Source organism: Globicephala melas, chromosome 11 (genome assembly GCF_963455315.2).
Source record: "Globicephala melas chromosome 11, mGloMel1.2, whole genome shotgun sequence".
In the NCBI taxonomy this organism is placed as follows: domain Eukaryota; kingdom Metazoa; phylum Chordata; class Mammalia; order Artiodactyla; family Delphinidae; genus Globicephala; species Globicephala melas.
Window position 1 is genome coordinate 94,341,117 of NC_083324.2, and position 15,667 is coordinate 94,356,783.

The 15,667-nt window shown below is 40.8% G+C and overlaps 1 protein-coding gene across 2 annotated transcripts in view; it reads left to right on the top strand.

Moving 5' to 3' along the window:
- NEDD9 (neural precursor cell expressed, developmentally down-regulated 9) overlaps window positions 1-15,667 on the top strand; it is a 292,001-nt gene that overhangs the window by 75,737 nt on the left and 200,597 nt on the right. For both annotated transcript variants that reach the window (XM_060307849.2, XM_030881426.3), the window contains exons 3-4: window positions 10,924-10,974; window positions 15,504-15,633. The gene's annotated coding sequence lies outside the window, so the exon portion shown is untranslated. The remainder of the gene's footprint in view (window positions 1-10,923; window positions 10,975-15,503; window positions 15,634-15,667) is intronic.

The window sequence follows — 15,667 nt, forward strand, 5'->3', positions numbered from 1 at the left end:
GAGAGGCCTGCGTACCGCAAAAAAAAAAAAAAAAAGTATCATCAGTTAGCAGGACTCTAATAATGGTTCATCACTCAGTATAAGCATAGGCCCATCTAAGACAGTCTTTTATTATTTAGCCATACAAACAGAGACTTCTCCAGAAACCCACAGGTTTGCCCAGCTCAGGGCCACAGAAGGGTGACACAGCTCTTCCCCAGCCTGGGCGTTAACAATCTCAGCTAGACAGGAGAATTGTTCAGTTTCCTCCCCAGCCATCATGTGATTCAGGGACTCCTGTTGCTCCACCACTCTGGTCACCTGATGTCATGGGGTCCCCCAGAAGCCTATGACCTAATGGCTAATTTAAGACAGGAAGCCTACTGCATTTAGCCTCCTTCACCTCAGCATAGAACTCCTCATGCCCTGACACCTTAAAGTGCACAGCCAACCCTCAGGTAAGTGTGAAGTTTCACCAGATTGTCAAGTAAACCACAAAGCTTAAGGAAGATGACACGAGGGCTGAAATTTTTAATTGAGTCTGTAATAAACAAAATATGGTGAGAATATAGATCTCATTGGTTATGTAATCACCAGTGTATTTTTATAAACAAAACTTCAGTGTTGCTTTAAAGTAGTGGAGTTATCAGGAAGGAAGTAGCTGATGTCATTTGTTTTTCTTTTAAGGCATCAGGAGTCTTGACTGGGCCTTAAGCTGTAGAAGAATGCCAGTATACGTGCCATTTGCCATCTTTTAGTATGTTGGTGTTGGTGGGAAGGAGGAACTGGTTAGAAAAGACACAGTGTACACATGAGAATGTATGTATCAGAGAACAAGGTCAATAGTGAAGCAACGTGTCTAACCATAATGAGGCTTCTAGGATCCAGACTGTGGGTCACTGAGCAACTGTGTTCCTTTCTGTCCCGTCTGTCTTTTCTCAACCCCTCTGCTAGTGGTCTGTGGGCTGAGCTAACTCCCAGCCCTGTGGTAGGCATCACCCAGAGAGGGTCTAAACACGCAAATACCCTCGGGGCTTAGCTTACATCCTGGGGAGGGAGAAGAGAACTGGTATTTCACAGGTCAGGCTCTGGAATTCCAGTCTCTGAGCAGGAAGGGGAGATGTTTACAACCGCTGTCTGTCTTGGGGGCTGGGGTGTTTCTCTGAGATATGTTTGATAAAACCGGAATTCTACATTTGTTACAGAAAACAATCACACGCTGTTTTTAATAAGAGTGAAGTGTATTCCTCTTCTTTCCACACTCAGCTTTGGTTATTCAGAAGGGTTATTTACAGTGTTGACTCAAACTCTGTATGGCATTGCACGAAAGAAAGAATGACTTCATTGGTTAATCAGTTCAGTAAATTCGACTGAATTCTTACTACCTTCTGGGAGGTACAAGGAAGTGTTGCACCCAGTCTTCCTGTACAAAGAACTACAAGCAGTCTGGGCACCAACAATAGGGCAGAAAGCTTTGTGTTTCATCCATCGCTGTGTCTCCCACAAGGAGCGTGATGTTTATTTAGTGCATACTAGCTGTTTAACAAATATTTGTCAAATAAATGAATGAGATCAGCACTACTTGAGCACAGAGAATCCTCTCCAAGTTGAGAAGTGAGCTGTCCTGGCTCAGTTGATTCCGGGCAGGCTTCATGAAGAAGGTGGAATTTCAGCAATGCTTTCAGGAAGGGGTAGGACTCAATGCAGGGGATGGAGGGATGACAGGAAGAGGTTACTCTTTCAGGTCAGGGGACAAGGGTGAGTCAAGCTAGGAGACTGGGAGGCCCAAAGCATTTTCAGGAGGGGAAATGACTGAAGTGCAGAGGCCGGGCAGTGGGAGAACAGCCTGAGAAGGATGGGTTAAGCGTGTGGGTGAGGAGGGCATCTGAAATCACCTCCGAGTTGACTCCCCATGTAGTTGAGGAAGGTGAACTGTGGATAAAATGGGAAAGATACACAGAAAACCCATCCCAGCCGAGCCCCGTGGAGTGATGCTCTGCTCCTTCCTGCCTTAATTTTAACCTTTTAGAAAAAGCAAATTAAAAAAAAACACCTGACTTCCTATGTCCTTTCAAGCAAGTCATAAGGATTATTATATTCCTAGTCAATTTTGACGTAAAGGTATGAATAGGAATAAGAACAGATCCCAGAAACTCCCAGGAGGCTGCTCTTAGCCATAAACTGTCTTAGGGGGAGAAAGACCTGCCCAGTGTCCCCTCTCCCCACGGCCATGTTATGCGATGGAAGACTGAAAGGCACCTGGTAAGCCCAGGTCACTGCATTTTAGGACATCCCAACACAAAGGGGTGTGTGTGTGTGGTGTACGTGGTATGTGGTGTGTATGTAGTGTGTGTGGTGTCTTGTGGTGTGTGTGTGTGGTGTGTATAGTGATGTGGGGGGCACTGAAAGGGTTTAAGGAAGAGTAAAAGTGACATGGGGTTCAGGCTAAGCCAAGGCAATCTCAGTGACAGTTACACACGCACACACACACACACACGCACACGCACACACACACACATACCAGAAAAACAAATTAGTCAGGAAAGGGACCAAAAAAAAAAAAAAACCCTCATGAGATTAGATTTCTACATAAAAGAATTACAGGAAATTGTTTCTACTCCAGGAGAGAGGAATTCTTTCTAGAATTCGCTTCACATCAGTGTTTAATCATCTTACTCATCTAAATTGGGCTATCAGCCTCCCCCTGCCACCGCTCTGTGTACCCTCTGCCTTTGTCTTCTCTGGCCTCCTGGCAGGCTGTGACCTCCCGGAGGGTGGGAACTGGTTCATTTACATAGAACATTACTTGGCACAGAGTAGGTGCTCAATGAATTTTTTGACTGCATGGGATCTGGGAGGGGCTTTGAAGTACAGTCTCCTTGGGGGTCTCCAGGGTGGGCCACTGAAGGAGGGCTTGCTGATTACACACACACCATGCACACTCACCACCTCCAAAAATAACCACTACTTTTTAACATCAGGGGATATACTTCAATATCCAGGAACAAGCATGTTTTTTGAATACAGCATAACCCATTCCACACTAATACAGTGTAATTCTAGCCTGTGAAATTCATAGTTTATATCAATATACTGAAAAATGTCAAGTGTTGTCGCCCCCCCCCCCACCCCCGGCTCTGCTCACCCTCAGAGGGACTCCAGGCTGCCCCTGGACCCCTGACCCCTGCTTAAGAAACCCCAGGTAAGTCAGGACCCACTAATCATAGACGACTGCAGGAAGCCCTGCAGAAGCTCTGAAATGCTACTTTTCTGTCCGTTGGGTCACCTCCCTGTCCTAGGGAGGCCTCTCACAGGGGAAGAGGGAGTGTGAAAGAAACGCACCCCGTCGCCCCTACCTTGTTTGAGGTGGTCGGCAGTGTGGGGAAGGGAGTGAAGGGATTGGTGTATTCCACTTTTCCAGTTACAAAAACAAATTTCCAATTACAGAAACGGGACAACACAGACATGTGACAGACATTTAGAGAAAGTAGAACGTGGATCACCTTGAAAGGCCTAGGGAAGAATTCTCCAGGCTCTGGGATTGGAGCCCATGATTTTGGTGGATGGCATGGGGGGCAGGGAGGGGGAGGGAGGGCATTCCTAGCATTCCTGCGGGGAGTCAGCTGAGGTGGGAGCTGGGAGTGGGCACAGTGTCGGGGCTCCGCGTGACCACTCTCTGCCCAGAAGTCAGAGAGAATGAGTACCTTGCAAAGACAGTGTATGTGCACGTGTGTGCATGTGCATGTGTACCAGCACACCCATGCATGCACATACGTGTTTTAATAGAAATCTTTATTTGCACACTCTGTTTCTTAAATCCTTTTACCTCCCTTTTCTTCATCTGAAACATATAGTCTGTGTATTAGTAATGATAACAATAGCTCACATGCGTCAAAGTGCCAACAGCTCCGAAGTGGCTTTTCACGTCTCTGTCTCACTCATTACACCGTATTATTAGCTCGGTTGAAGTGAGCCTGCATCTACCCACTCCTGGAGCTTCCAGGAGTGCTTGTCAGCTTAATATTGCATTTTTGCAATGCCAGTTATTTCAAATGGTTGGTAAAGTATTCCTTCTGTGCTTTGAGAAGCAGATAAGATTATGCACTTAACACTCACTTGCTTTCAGAGGTATGCCTCCTCCAGGAGGGCCCAGGAAGAGAAGCAGGACCGCCCAGGTATCTCTCTTTCCAAAGATGAGGGTTTGGGCTGTGAGTCAGCTGTCGCCACACTGACGCTGCTGTTTCAGCACTAGCTACCAGCTAGGGCTGGTAATCAGGAGTCTAGGAGGGACCCCACCCCAGACTTTCTTGCCTCCCATCACCACTTCTCACCCCGTCCAAATAAGGACAAAGCACCCTTTAGCAAAGCCAGCTTGATAACCCCCAGCCAGAGGGGGCTGAACCAAATTTTTACTTCTGTTTGTTGAAAGCTACGTGCTGTGGGGTATCACGAGCGCTGTCCCCACTGGGCTGGGGTGCAAAGCCGGCCGATGGCCCCAGTGCACAGAGCAGGGTATTCCTGAAGACTGTGTTGAAATTTGCTGGAAAACCCCTAAGCACATTCTGCTGCCTTAAAGACTCTGGAACCCGTGACAGGCCCAGGTCTTTGCCCAGATCCTTGAAGGGATGTGACTTAGCCCTGAGGTTTAAACCTCTGTGGTTGAAGTGAAGGTTCTGAATTCTAACAACTGGTTCTGAGTGCTAACAACTTTCTGGGTGAGGAACCACTGGAATAGTGATTTATTTTTTCCAGATAGCCGTCCTTTGTTGAGTGCTTACTGCAGGCCAGGTCCTGAGCTTGCCTGAGCATTTGACATCATCTAACCCTCCGTTGACCTATAAGGTACATATTATTGCTCATTTCATACCTGAGACACCTGAAAGCCAGAGAACTTGCTCGAGCTCTCACAGTTCACAAACCAGAGCGCTGGGATCTCAATCTAGGCTTCCCTAGCTCCACTTCACTGTTTGAAAGAAGGCAGGATTCTTGCGCGTAAATTCATTCTTCCATTCAATAAAGCTTTACTGGACTCCTACTAAGTGCCTGAGGCAGGAAACACACCTGTGAACAAAACAGACAAAGCTAGGGATTTCATGGAGGTTACATGCTAGTGGGTAGAGGCAGAAAATTAACAAGTATGTAACATGTTATGTGGTGATAAGTGCCATAGGGAACGATAAGCCATGGCAACTGAGATAGAAAGAGCTGGGGGTGCAGCAGTACTATTACTCCTTACATAGGAAATGACGCATTCCTGGTGCTCAGGCAGAAACATGTTTCCCATCATGTCAAGAACAATTTCTGAGTTCCTGGAACCTGTCATATCCAGCTGTGAGGACAGCATGATGGTTCCCCAGCCAGCATAAGAAGAGTCCCTGCCCAATAGGTGCATCTCAGCTCATTGGAACATTCAGTCCGGATGGAAGTGTTACAGCACAGATGGACTGAACAACATGGGTAACGATGCAGTTTTGTCCGGAGCCTCATCGCCACTACCTTGATTAGGAACTAATCCCCTCCCCTTCTTTCTTCACAAGGAGCTTTTGAAAACCAACCCCTCACCAATCTGGAAACCATTTAGAGATTCCAAAGAGAAAAGGGCTATGTACCAATGTGATTACTGGTATTGTTCTCATTAAATATAACATGATTGGGAATTACTGGGGAAAACCACTCCCCATGAAGGAAGGGGTTTCAAAATATGTGACAAATTAGCATGTCTAAAGATTGGCCATAAAATCAAGAGGTTGATGAACTATCAATGTTTCTAAGCTGTAGAAATAAACAATTTTATAAAGGAGTGTGATTTCGAGATCTTGAGAGAAAGTAGTCCCATGGTTTAGAAAACAAGTGATTTAACAATGTAACCAAGTATTTTGAAAGGATTACTTTCCCCGGAAGTAACAAGGTTTGTTAATACCGCACAGGGGCAAGGAGTTTTTGCACTCAACAGATCTACCTAGGTGTCTGAGATACCTGAGATGTTAGACTGTAAACAGCCTTTCAAAATCATTGTTAGAACACTCAGAAAAACCAAATATCCTATGTCTAGGGGGAAATGAAAATTAATCCTAACTGAAAGAAAATCCATATAAACTCATAAAACTCCATCATACTTTACACTTCTGACACCTTTCTAATTCTTACTAGCACCTTCAAATGCTTTTCAGTAGTAAATGGAGTTTAACTTCTTAATTAATTCATTAAGTAATTAACGTAATGACCATTTCAAACCCTATATATCTCATTTCCTGTCACTCAGAAAAAAACCAAAAACTTTGATTTTTCAGAAACCAGTTTTTCAAGATTGAAAGCCTAAATGGTCTTATTTCTGTCGTAAATTTGTACACACAAGACTTTCACTATCTTTCCTGAGTTTAGAAAAAGCAGCTAAGGAAAGTTCTCCAAATATACTAGCATTGTGATGACAAGTATAATATAGAGGACCATACAGCTTTTGCGACCGTCTAAATTTTGCTCTGTGTGTCTTAATTACTTAATGAAATTCTTGGAACAAAAGAAGTTTAAAAAGTCCAAACTGGTGATGGTGGTGATTAGATTTACTATTATTTTATAAATACTATAAATTTGCACCATCCAATATGGAAGCCACGAGCCACATGTGGCTGTTGAGCAATAGAAACATGGCTCTTCTGAATTGAGATGTGCCGTTAGTACAAAATACATGCTAGATTGCATAGAATTAGTGTGAAAAGAAGAATAACGATATCTCATTAATAATTTCATATTGATTTTATTTTAAAATGATAATATGTTGGATATATTGGGTTAACTAAAATATATTATGAGAGTTCATTTCACCTGTTTTTTGAAAATATTTTTACTGTAGTTGCTAGAAAATGTAAAAGTATATATGTGGCTTGCATTTCATTGCTATTGGACAACACTGCTCTAAAGTTTAAGAAAGCATTAAGAAAGTGTTTATTTCAGTTGGGCTCAAATTATTTTTAAAGCAATTTGGAAATTGTATTTAAGCAAGAATCACCCTAAGCAGGTATTAAGATTATATTAGTAAGTATATGCTTTTTATACTCAATCCCCCCTTCAAATAAGTACAATGATAGGTGAAGTATAAATAAAAAAGTAAAACGACATAAGTAGGTTCAAAACACAATAAGCACCTACATGGACTAGGTATGCGTACCAGAAAAGCAAAGCAATCAGTAGCATATGGCACAAAGATCTGGGCCTGCTTCTGGGGCAGGAAGCAAGCAAAGATATCTGGGAGTTTTGTTCATCTGAGATTACAGTAATTAAAATTACTCAGTATGAAGTGGCAACAGGACTCAAGCTGGAGACTGGGATGGAATTTCCCCTTATTAAAAAAAAAAAACATAAAAACCCCAGTAGTATTATTAGTAGTAATAATAAAGGTTGAGAAAAGCTCTGCTAATTGTTGCCTGGGAATATTGCCTCTTTGAATTGGTAAGACATAAAAACAGCCTCATTTCCAGGAACCAAAAGGAGCTAACTTCTGGCTCTATGACCAGATTGGCCATAAACCTTAATCCTTGAGGCCATAATCCTTAAGGTATGTGAGCTCCAAACCTGTTAACATAAGACTTGTTTGGTCAGCAAGCCCCAAGAAGCCAAATGGAGGCAATTGTAAAAACTAGAGAGAGAGGGATAAACAGAGAAGGAAAACAACAAAAAGAAAACTTAATTCCTTCTCAAAATGAGCCTAGAAACCATGATACCAGAAACAAAGAAAAGAATGCTAAGACATAGCCAATATAAAAAAGGGTGTACATTTAGCCCAACAAAATTAAAGTACAAGAAGAGCCTGACAGAGACTTTCAGGATGATAAAGGAGATAAGCGAAAGAATAACATCCACTAAAAATAGAACACCTAATTGGCAAGCAAAATCTGGAAGAAATTAAACAAAATAGGTAGATCTAAAAGAAACAATGTAAAAAATTTAGACATGAGAAAAGTATTTATTGAAAAAAATTTTGATAAACAACTAGACAGTACAGAACCAGGGAATTGGAAGATAGCCCTGAGGGTTTTACTAGACTGCATCACAAAAAGATAAAGAAAGGAAAATATGACAAAACAGTTAAAGGTCTTAGAGGATAAATGGAAATGTCTAATTTATTTAATAGAATTTCCCAGAAAGGTAGAAAAGCAATATTTGAAGAGAGATTTGCTAATGTTTTTACAGAACTGAAAAAAGACATGAGTCCTCAGATTCAAAATTAAATCTAAGGGCCCAGAGGGATAAATAAATATTAATTACTACAAGGTAACAAATGTAGTGAGATTACAAATCATTGAGAACAAAGGGAGGGGAAAAAAATCTTTAAAATGACTAGAGTAAAAAGACAGATTACTTACAAAGGACTGACAAATTGACAGCAAGAGTAGATACGAGGCGATAAAAGCATAATATCCTCAAAATACTAAGTGAAATTATCTAAATCTAGACTTTCATACCCAGACAAACTATCATTAAAAAAAAACAAAAAGAAGAGAAATAAAGGAGTTGTTAGATTCATAAAGAAAGAGCAAGAGAGTTTACCACCAATTGATGCTTATGAGCACAAATATTAGAGAATATATTTAAGTTTAAAAAAAAAGTGGACCCAGAGGGAGGGCATGGGATACAAGAAATGGTGATAAACATAATATTAACAAAACATGTTGATTAATTTAATAAAATATCAACAATTTTAAAAGCTATTTTAGCACATACCATAGAGTTCACTCACTCAGAGTGAACAATCCAGTGTTTTTAGTATATTCACATAGTTGTGCAACCATAACCACAAACTAATTTTAGAATATTTTCGTCACCCTCGAAAAAGAAACCCTCAGCCCCTCAGCAGTTACTAGGAAATCAACCACTACCAGGTGGTCATCAGAAAACCACTAATCTACTTTCTTTTCCTCTATAATGTAGTAATCAAAGAACTTTCCAGAAGGAAAAGCCCAGGTCCAATGGTATCACTGGTGCGTTCTATCAAATGTTTAAAGAAAAATACCAATCCTTCATAAGCTTTCTCAAAAAAGAAAAAAAAAGGGGACACTTTCCAACTCATTATACTAAAGCTAGTAGTATCCTGTTAGCAAAACCAGACAAAGACATCTCAAGAAAAGAAAACTGTACGTGCAAACTCTATGACTTGACAGGAAGTTTTTGCATCACTCCTTTTCGAGAGTCAAATCTGTAATCAGAAGCAAGAAAGTTAGTTAGCCATAAAGAATGTGTGATGGATATAAATGCCTAAGATTTCTGAAAAGAAGTCATTTTGATTTGCCCACATTGACAGAGATGGTGATGCCCATGGATGGGGCCTCCAGAGATGGGAGCTGGCCTTAGATTCCATTCCTAGTTACAGAAAAGTTTGGAAGCTCCTCCTTTTGGAGGAATTGCGCTAGTTTCCTGACTGAGAGCAAGTTCATCTCATGCACAACTGTTGAATTAAGCAAAGTCAGGATTGATTGATTTCCACCCTCAGCGAATCTTTCCTCATTATCACCCAATAGCACCCAGTAACCCCAGCTCTCCCCTCCACTGTAAGTCACAACTTCTCAGGGTCTTCATTTACATTAAAGTCGAAATGAATGATAACAATATAAAGAATGTTTCAATCAGACAATGTGCATTTTATCAGAGATTTGAGCTTACACATGAAGACTGGAAATTGATTGTTTCTATCATCAGACAATCTTTTAGGGAATAATTTATAGGGCAAGATCATGTGAGTACAGAGGGCCTCTGGATTTTCCTAGCCCCTGAAAGCAATACATATACTAAGAATGTACTTTAATTGTGATGTCAAATTCTAGGTTGCTAGAAACATAAAGAAGGAAGCACTATAAGTATGCCTGTTTGCATAGAGTTCATGAAGTTTGTCCAGGATATACACAGTAGAGGTTCTGTAAGCAAAGTAAACAGGACACACTAAGGAAACATATCTATATCCATGTCATGCTTTCTTGAAGAATTAAATTTGTCTTTCCTTCCAGTGATATATATGACCAAGATTATTGAATACCTCCGTAGATGCAGCTTCAGAAATATAATAAATGACTTTAAAACTCATTAATTTTAGTAACATGGGACCATCAAGCAGACCCTTCAATCCTTTAATGATTTAGAAGATGTGTCTAGTATCTGATAACCAGTCACTTTGAATCATGAGTATTTGGTACTATAATGACCGGGGAATGTGTGGCCAAGGCCTCAGAAAGCCCTATTTCCCTCATTTACCTCTGAGATTAAGAGCATCCAAAAGACAGGCATTGTGTTTGCTCCGGGACCATACAGTCCCTTAATTCCCATTGGCACCATCTGGACTAATTCCATCTTAAGACCAAGTAGGTGAAGTCTTCTAATCATTGGCAGATCTCTTATCACTAAGCCAGATCTCTGTAACTACCAGTGGCTTAATCCTCCCCTTGCAATGCCATATAAAGTGTCAGTCCTCTACTTGTTCATTAGAAAAAGGACAGAGGGCTGAAATGTAGGAAATCTGATGGATCATAAGAATGAGCTCATGGGTTAAAAATGGGGACAACTGAAATACTAAATGAATGGTGGAAAGAACTTAAATTTCTATCAATGTCTTTAGGTTACAAAAGTAGGGCATATGAAAAAAAAAAGGAAGGGGCTCATAGGAAGGTAAACGTGAAGATGGAAGCAGAAAAAAGACATTTCAGCTGAGGAATGCTTCTAAGAGGAGGCACTGGGAGACAGCTCATTTTATTTTATTATGTAATAAAAAGGAAAAAATGGAGATTTGTTTGAAAGGATCAGGCCAAAGGAGTTTTCAGCATGTGTTATGAACTCATTCACAGAGGCACCAACATATTTTAGGGCAAAATTGTCTAAAAATAACTTGCTTCATCAGTCTGGGACATTTTTTTCAGTCTTTTGCCAAGAATCCAACTAATGTGTGTTGTTTTTTTCTTTCAGGCAATTTTATGTGGCTTTTATACACCCACGTTGATGTGAATCCTATGATATGTGAGTATCTGAGATGCTAAGGCTCATAATGCAATTACTCGATTCCCGCTGGCACAGGACATTTATAAAGATCAACTAACTCAGTTTAAGCTACTCTTAAAGCTCCCTTCCTCTCCATCCCAGGTTCTACCGTATTTCACTTGTGCAGAGAGCTGACACTCAGACTCTCTGCCTCTATGAAGCTGGTCGTGAGTGGGCAAGTGAGGAAAGACTAGGAAATAGAAGCCAGCCAGGGACGTTCAGCCTTGCTCAGAGCTTATGCGTATAACTAGGTGGAAATACTTAAATCTAAAGGTGTAGCTGGCCTCTCTTCCTGGGGCATCAGTGAATAATAAAACCATTTAATAGTACTCATGTCAGATATATTAAGGGATAGGATGCACATGAACCTTTAAGGTAGAACACAGTAGACTTCAAAGATATTTCATGATTATTTTTTTTCTGAGGGGACCCCTTTAAGCTGAGCCTCCAACCTCCTGGAAGCCTCACAATATAAAGCATAATTTCAGAAAACAGCTGGGGTGGCGTATTCATTTGGGGGAGTATTGCTATCAGTCTAACAAAACATTCAAGACAGATCACCATTAGCTATGGATTTTAATATTGGTACAGACTTTAAAGATAATCTGGTCTAATGAATTATTTTAAAGATGAAATTGAGAACAAGTCTAAAAGGTAGAAGAAGTCTTGGATGGTTTTCCTTTCTTCTAACAGGGTCCAGGACTAAAATTTTCCATGCTCTAAGCTGTTGACCATTCTTTAAACGCAGCATTGTGTGTTGGCTTACAATCTCCTTTTGCATGCAATGCCATCTTCCTCTGGAAAAGTTTTACTCTTTCTTCAAAACCCAGCTTACAGTTATCTCCTCAGGGAGACCTCCTTCTACTCACCCAAGCAGAGTTACCTGCTTTCTCTCTGTGCTCTAATAGATCTTTAAATATAATTTGGTTTTAGTACCTCTCATCTTTAAAAAAATAAATAAAATAAACAATATCCCTCTTTGATCTCCCTCTCCAGTGCCATCCTACCCATTCCTCCCCTTTACAGCTAGGATTCTCCAAAGAATTGTTTCCAAACTCAGGCTTTATTTACTTCTTCACCCCCATCTCCTCCTCAATCCACTCCACCTGGCTTCTGACCTCTCACTTCACTAAATTTTTCTTGGTAAAGGCACCAATGACATCTGTGCTGCCCAATCCCATGGCTGCCTTTCAGTTCTTATCATATTTGCCCTCTCTGGAACATTCTATGTAGTCGATCACCACCTCTTTAAAACACCCTTAGTATCTGGGACACCACATTCTGCTGGTTTTCCTCCAATGACTTAGGACATTTCTCTCAACCTCCTTGGGAATTCATCCTCCTCTCCTGGATCTTTAGTGTTAGAGTTCATCAGAGCTTCGACCTCAGTACTCTGTCTCTTTCCTTTCTTTCTTGGTGACCTTGTCCACTCCCTGTCTCAAATGATATATCAACAAGCCTCAACAATATATCTACAGCCAAGGTCTCGCTGTATGAGTTCTAGCTAATAAATCCAACTGTATATATTGCTAGCATTGTCATGATTATAAGTGATAAAATCCCACCCAAAACTAGCTTAAGATAAAAAACAGACAAACATACAAAAAAAAAAGGGTGGGGGGGAAGAGAGACAGAGAAACAGAAAGAGTCAGAGAGAGAGTGCAAGATTAATAGACACATACTGACTCTTAATTCATGTAACCGAACCAGGGGCAGAAGCAAGAGGACACTGTTATTCTCAGGATCCTTTCTCTCCGGCTCCTGTCTCTCTGCACATTATTTTCATTTTTCTAAGCCAGTATAATCCCCATAATCATTAAGAGCTCTGAACATATATCCTCACAGCTCTGCAACCAGAGTGTAAAAATCTCTCTTCTGTCCACTCAGACTAAGAGAAGGAATTTGATTGGTCCATTGATGTTCACATGACTTCTCTATAAATCAGTCCCTGTGGCCTGGGAGTCAAGATATTACAATTGCCTTAGATTGGGTCACATGCACACCTCATAATTATACTAGAGGAAGAATGCTGGGCCAGGCAGTCACACCATATGTATCCATTAGACTGTTTAAAATTTCCATTTGGATCTCTCACAGGTATCTCAAGGTGATAGTATCCAAAACCTAACTAGGTTAGGAACCTAATGTTCCTCCAAAGCACGTGATTCTCCTCCAGTATTTTCAATCTCAGAAAATGACACCGACATTTATGGGATTGACGAGAGTTATGCTTGACAACCTCTCTCCTTTACTGTCACCACCACGCACCCACAATCCAATGATCATGTTGTATTGATCTTACAACCAAGATATACTTTGGATCCATCCACTTCTTTCTGTCTCCAATATCACCCTCCTAGTTCAAGTCACTGTCACCTCATACCTAGATTACTGCAATAGCCTCCTAATTGGTCTCCTACTGTCCATTCTTGATCTCTTCCCATTCTTTATCTTCAAAGCAGAATGATTTTCTAAAAATTAAAATCCATCATATCTTGCTCTTAAAATCTTAGAAAAGCTTCTCACTGCTCTCAAGATAAGCACTGAACCCTTAACTTGCCCTCACATCTGGGGATCTCACCTTAACACCGTGGGGATCCAATCTCTGCTTTTCTTCCTAACCTTGCTCTTTCTACTCTCTCCTTTCCTCCACTCAAAATGTTTCAACCATATTAATCTTTCAGTTTTTCAGAAGTAATCTGAGCTTTATTGAGTTATAGGGCTTTCTCATGAGCCGGGTAAACATATCATGTTTTACGCTCTCTAGACCCTACACTTCTTCACATTACTTATCATAACTCCAATACTTATCTGTGCAATTTTTTAACTGTAAGGTTCATAAGGGCAAGGACAGCATCTGTCTTGTTTGACATATTATGTAACACTTAGAGATAGTCAAGCAATATTTATTGAATGAATGGTCATCCTACCTTATTACAGTTCTTTATATATCTGTCTTTTCAGCCAAAATATGAATTCATTCTTTTGCTTCACAGATATTTATTGAGTTCCCACCTTGTGCTAAGGAGTTAAATATTGGGGACAGGGTCATGAAGAAGATAGATGGGGGTCCTTTCCTTTGGAAATTTATATATTTTTTACTATGCAGAAAATGTGTTTTTCCTTTCCATCCATATACCTCAATTCCTGGCAGATACCAGCTATGTAATGCTTGCTAAATGAATTAATTAATGGATACTCTGAAGATGACCATCAACTATTCCCTGTTCTTGACACTGTTCCTAATTGTGTGTGTTTAAAATGACAAAAAGACTCATGGCAGATCAAAATGAGTCACAAGCCATGGGTTTTCTGGCTGGCAGTGAGCGGACCAAATGGAATAATCACCCACTAGGCAAAAGTGAGATAGAAAAGTCCAAGATGGCACAAGGGTGGAAGGAAGGTTCTAGATACGTGACATCTGGGAGCCTTGGGGCAAAAGGATGGGAGAAAAATTATAATGTCAATGGAGTAAGAAAGGAAGAGGAAGGAAAAGGACCAATGGGAGATGAAATATGCCCATTTTTCATTGACGTTTCTTACTTAATGTCTGTCTCCTACTCTGTATTGTGAACTCTGTGGCAACAGGAACAATGTCTGGGTTATCAGAGCATCCCCGGTGCCATTCGAAGTGACCATGCTTCCTTGAGGAATGAATGAATAAATGAATGCTCAGGCAGAGTAGGCTCAGTGTCTCAGAATCACAGGTCCCGGAGTTAAAGAGGCCAGGACACCTGTTCCTATACCTCACATCACTCAGAGAACACACCTCCTGTGACTGGTTCTGGAGCTCACCCTCTCCAGATAAGCAGGAAACCCTTGAGAGGAAGTTCTTACACCTAGATATTCCAACCAGTCACCAGCCGAAGACATCCCCAGACCATAGTAGAGACAAACGGATCCTTTATCCCTGAGTTGATAGCTGAAAATTCTCAGAAAAAAAAAAAAAAACACAAAAAACACTCTTTATGGTTAGAGATAAAAAAATTTTAAATGCACTTATGCCTAGAAGGCATAGATAGCATCAGTGTGAATGAGTGAATTATACTAGGTAATTTTTTCAGAAAAGAGGTGGTACTGTAGTGAGGTATACAATATAGGAGGGCTGTAGGTACCTTAAATGATGAGAGGATGCCTTTAGGGAGAAAAAGGAGACAAAAATTAAGGGACCTAAAGACCTCAAAGATAAACCTACGGGCAAGTTATACCCAGAGCAGGTATAATTTTATGACTTTACTGTCTCAGTGAAAGGTGATATCCCATAACAACTAAACATGTGATCTTAAGAATCTGGTGGCGTGGGTTTGAATCACAGCACCGTTGATTTTGGATAAGTCACGTAGAATCTCTAGGGTTCAGTTATTTTATCTGGAAATGAATATATGAATGAGAAGCATCTCCTAAGATGTTGAGAGTACTAAATGAAGGAACACTGTAAAGCGCCTGGCGAGCATTATATGCTTGATAAATATGAGTTATTACTAACACTCATATAAATGACTTGGCAGGAGGTGTGTTCACCATTTGGGCTCATCTCTAATACTGGAGATTCCGAGGAGAACCAGAGGAAATGAGGAGGCCCTGAGAGAACCTTCGCGAGATGTGTCCAAGCAGACCCGGGCACACAGTTGGCACTCAGTAAGTGATGACTTTCCTTCCTTCCACTTTTGTC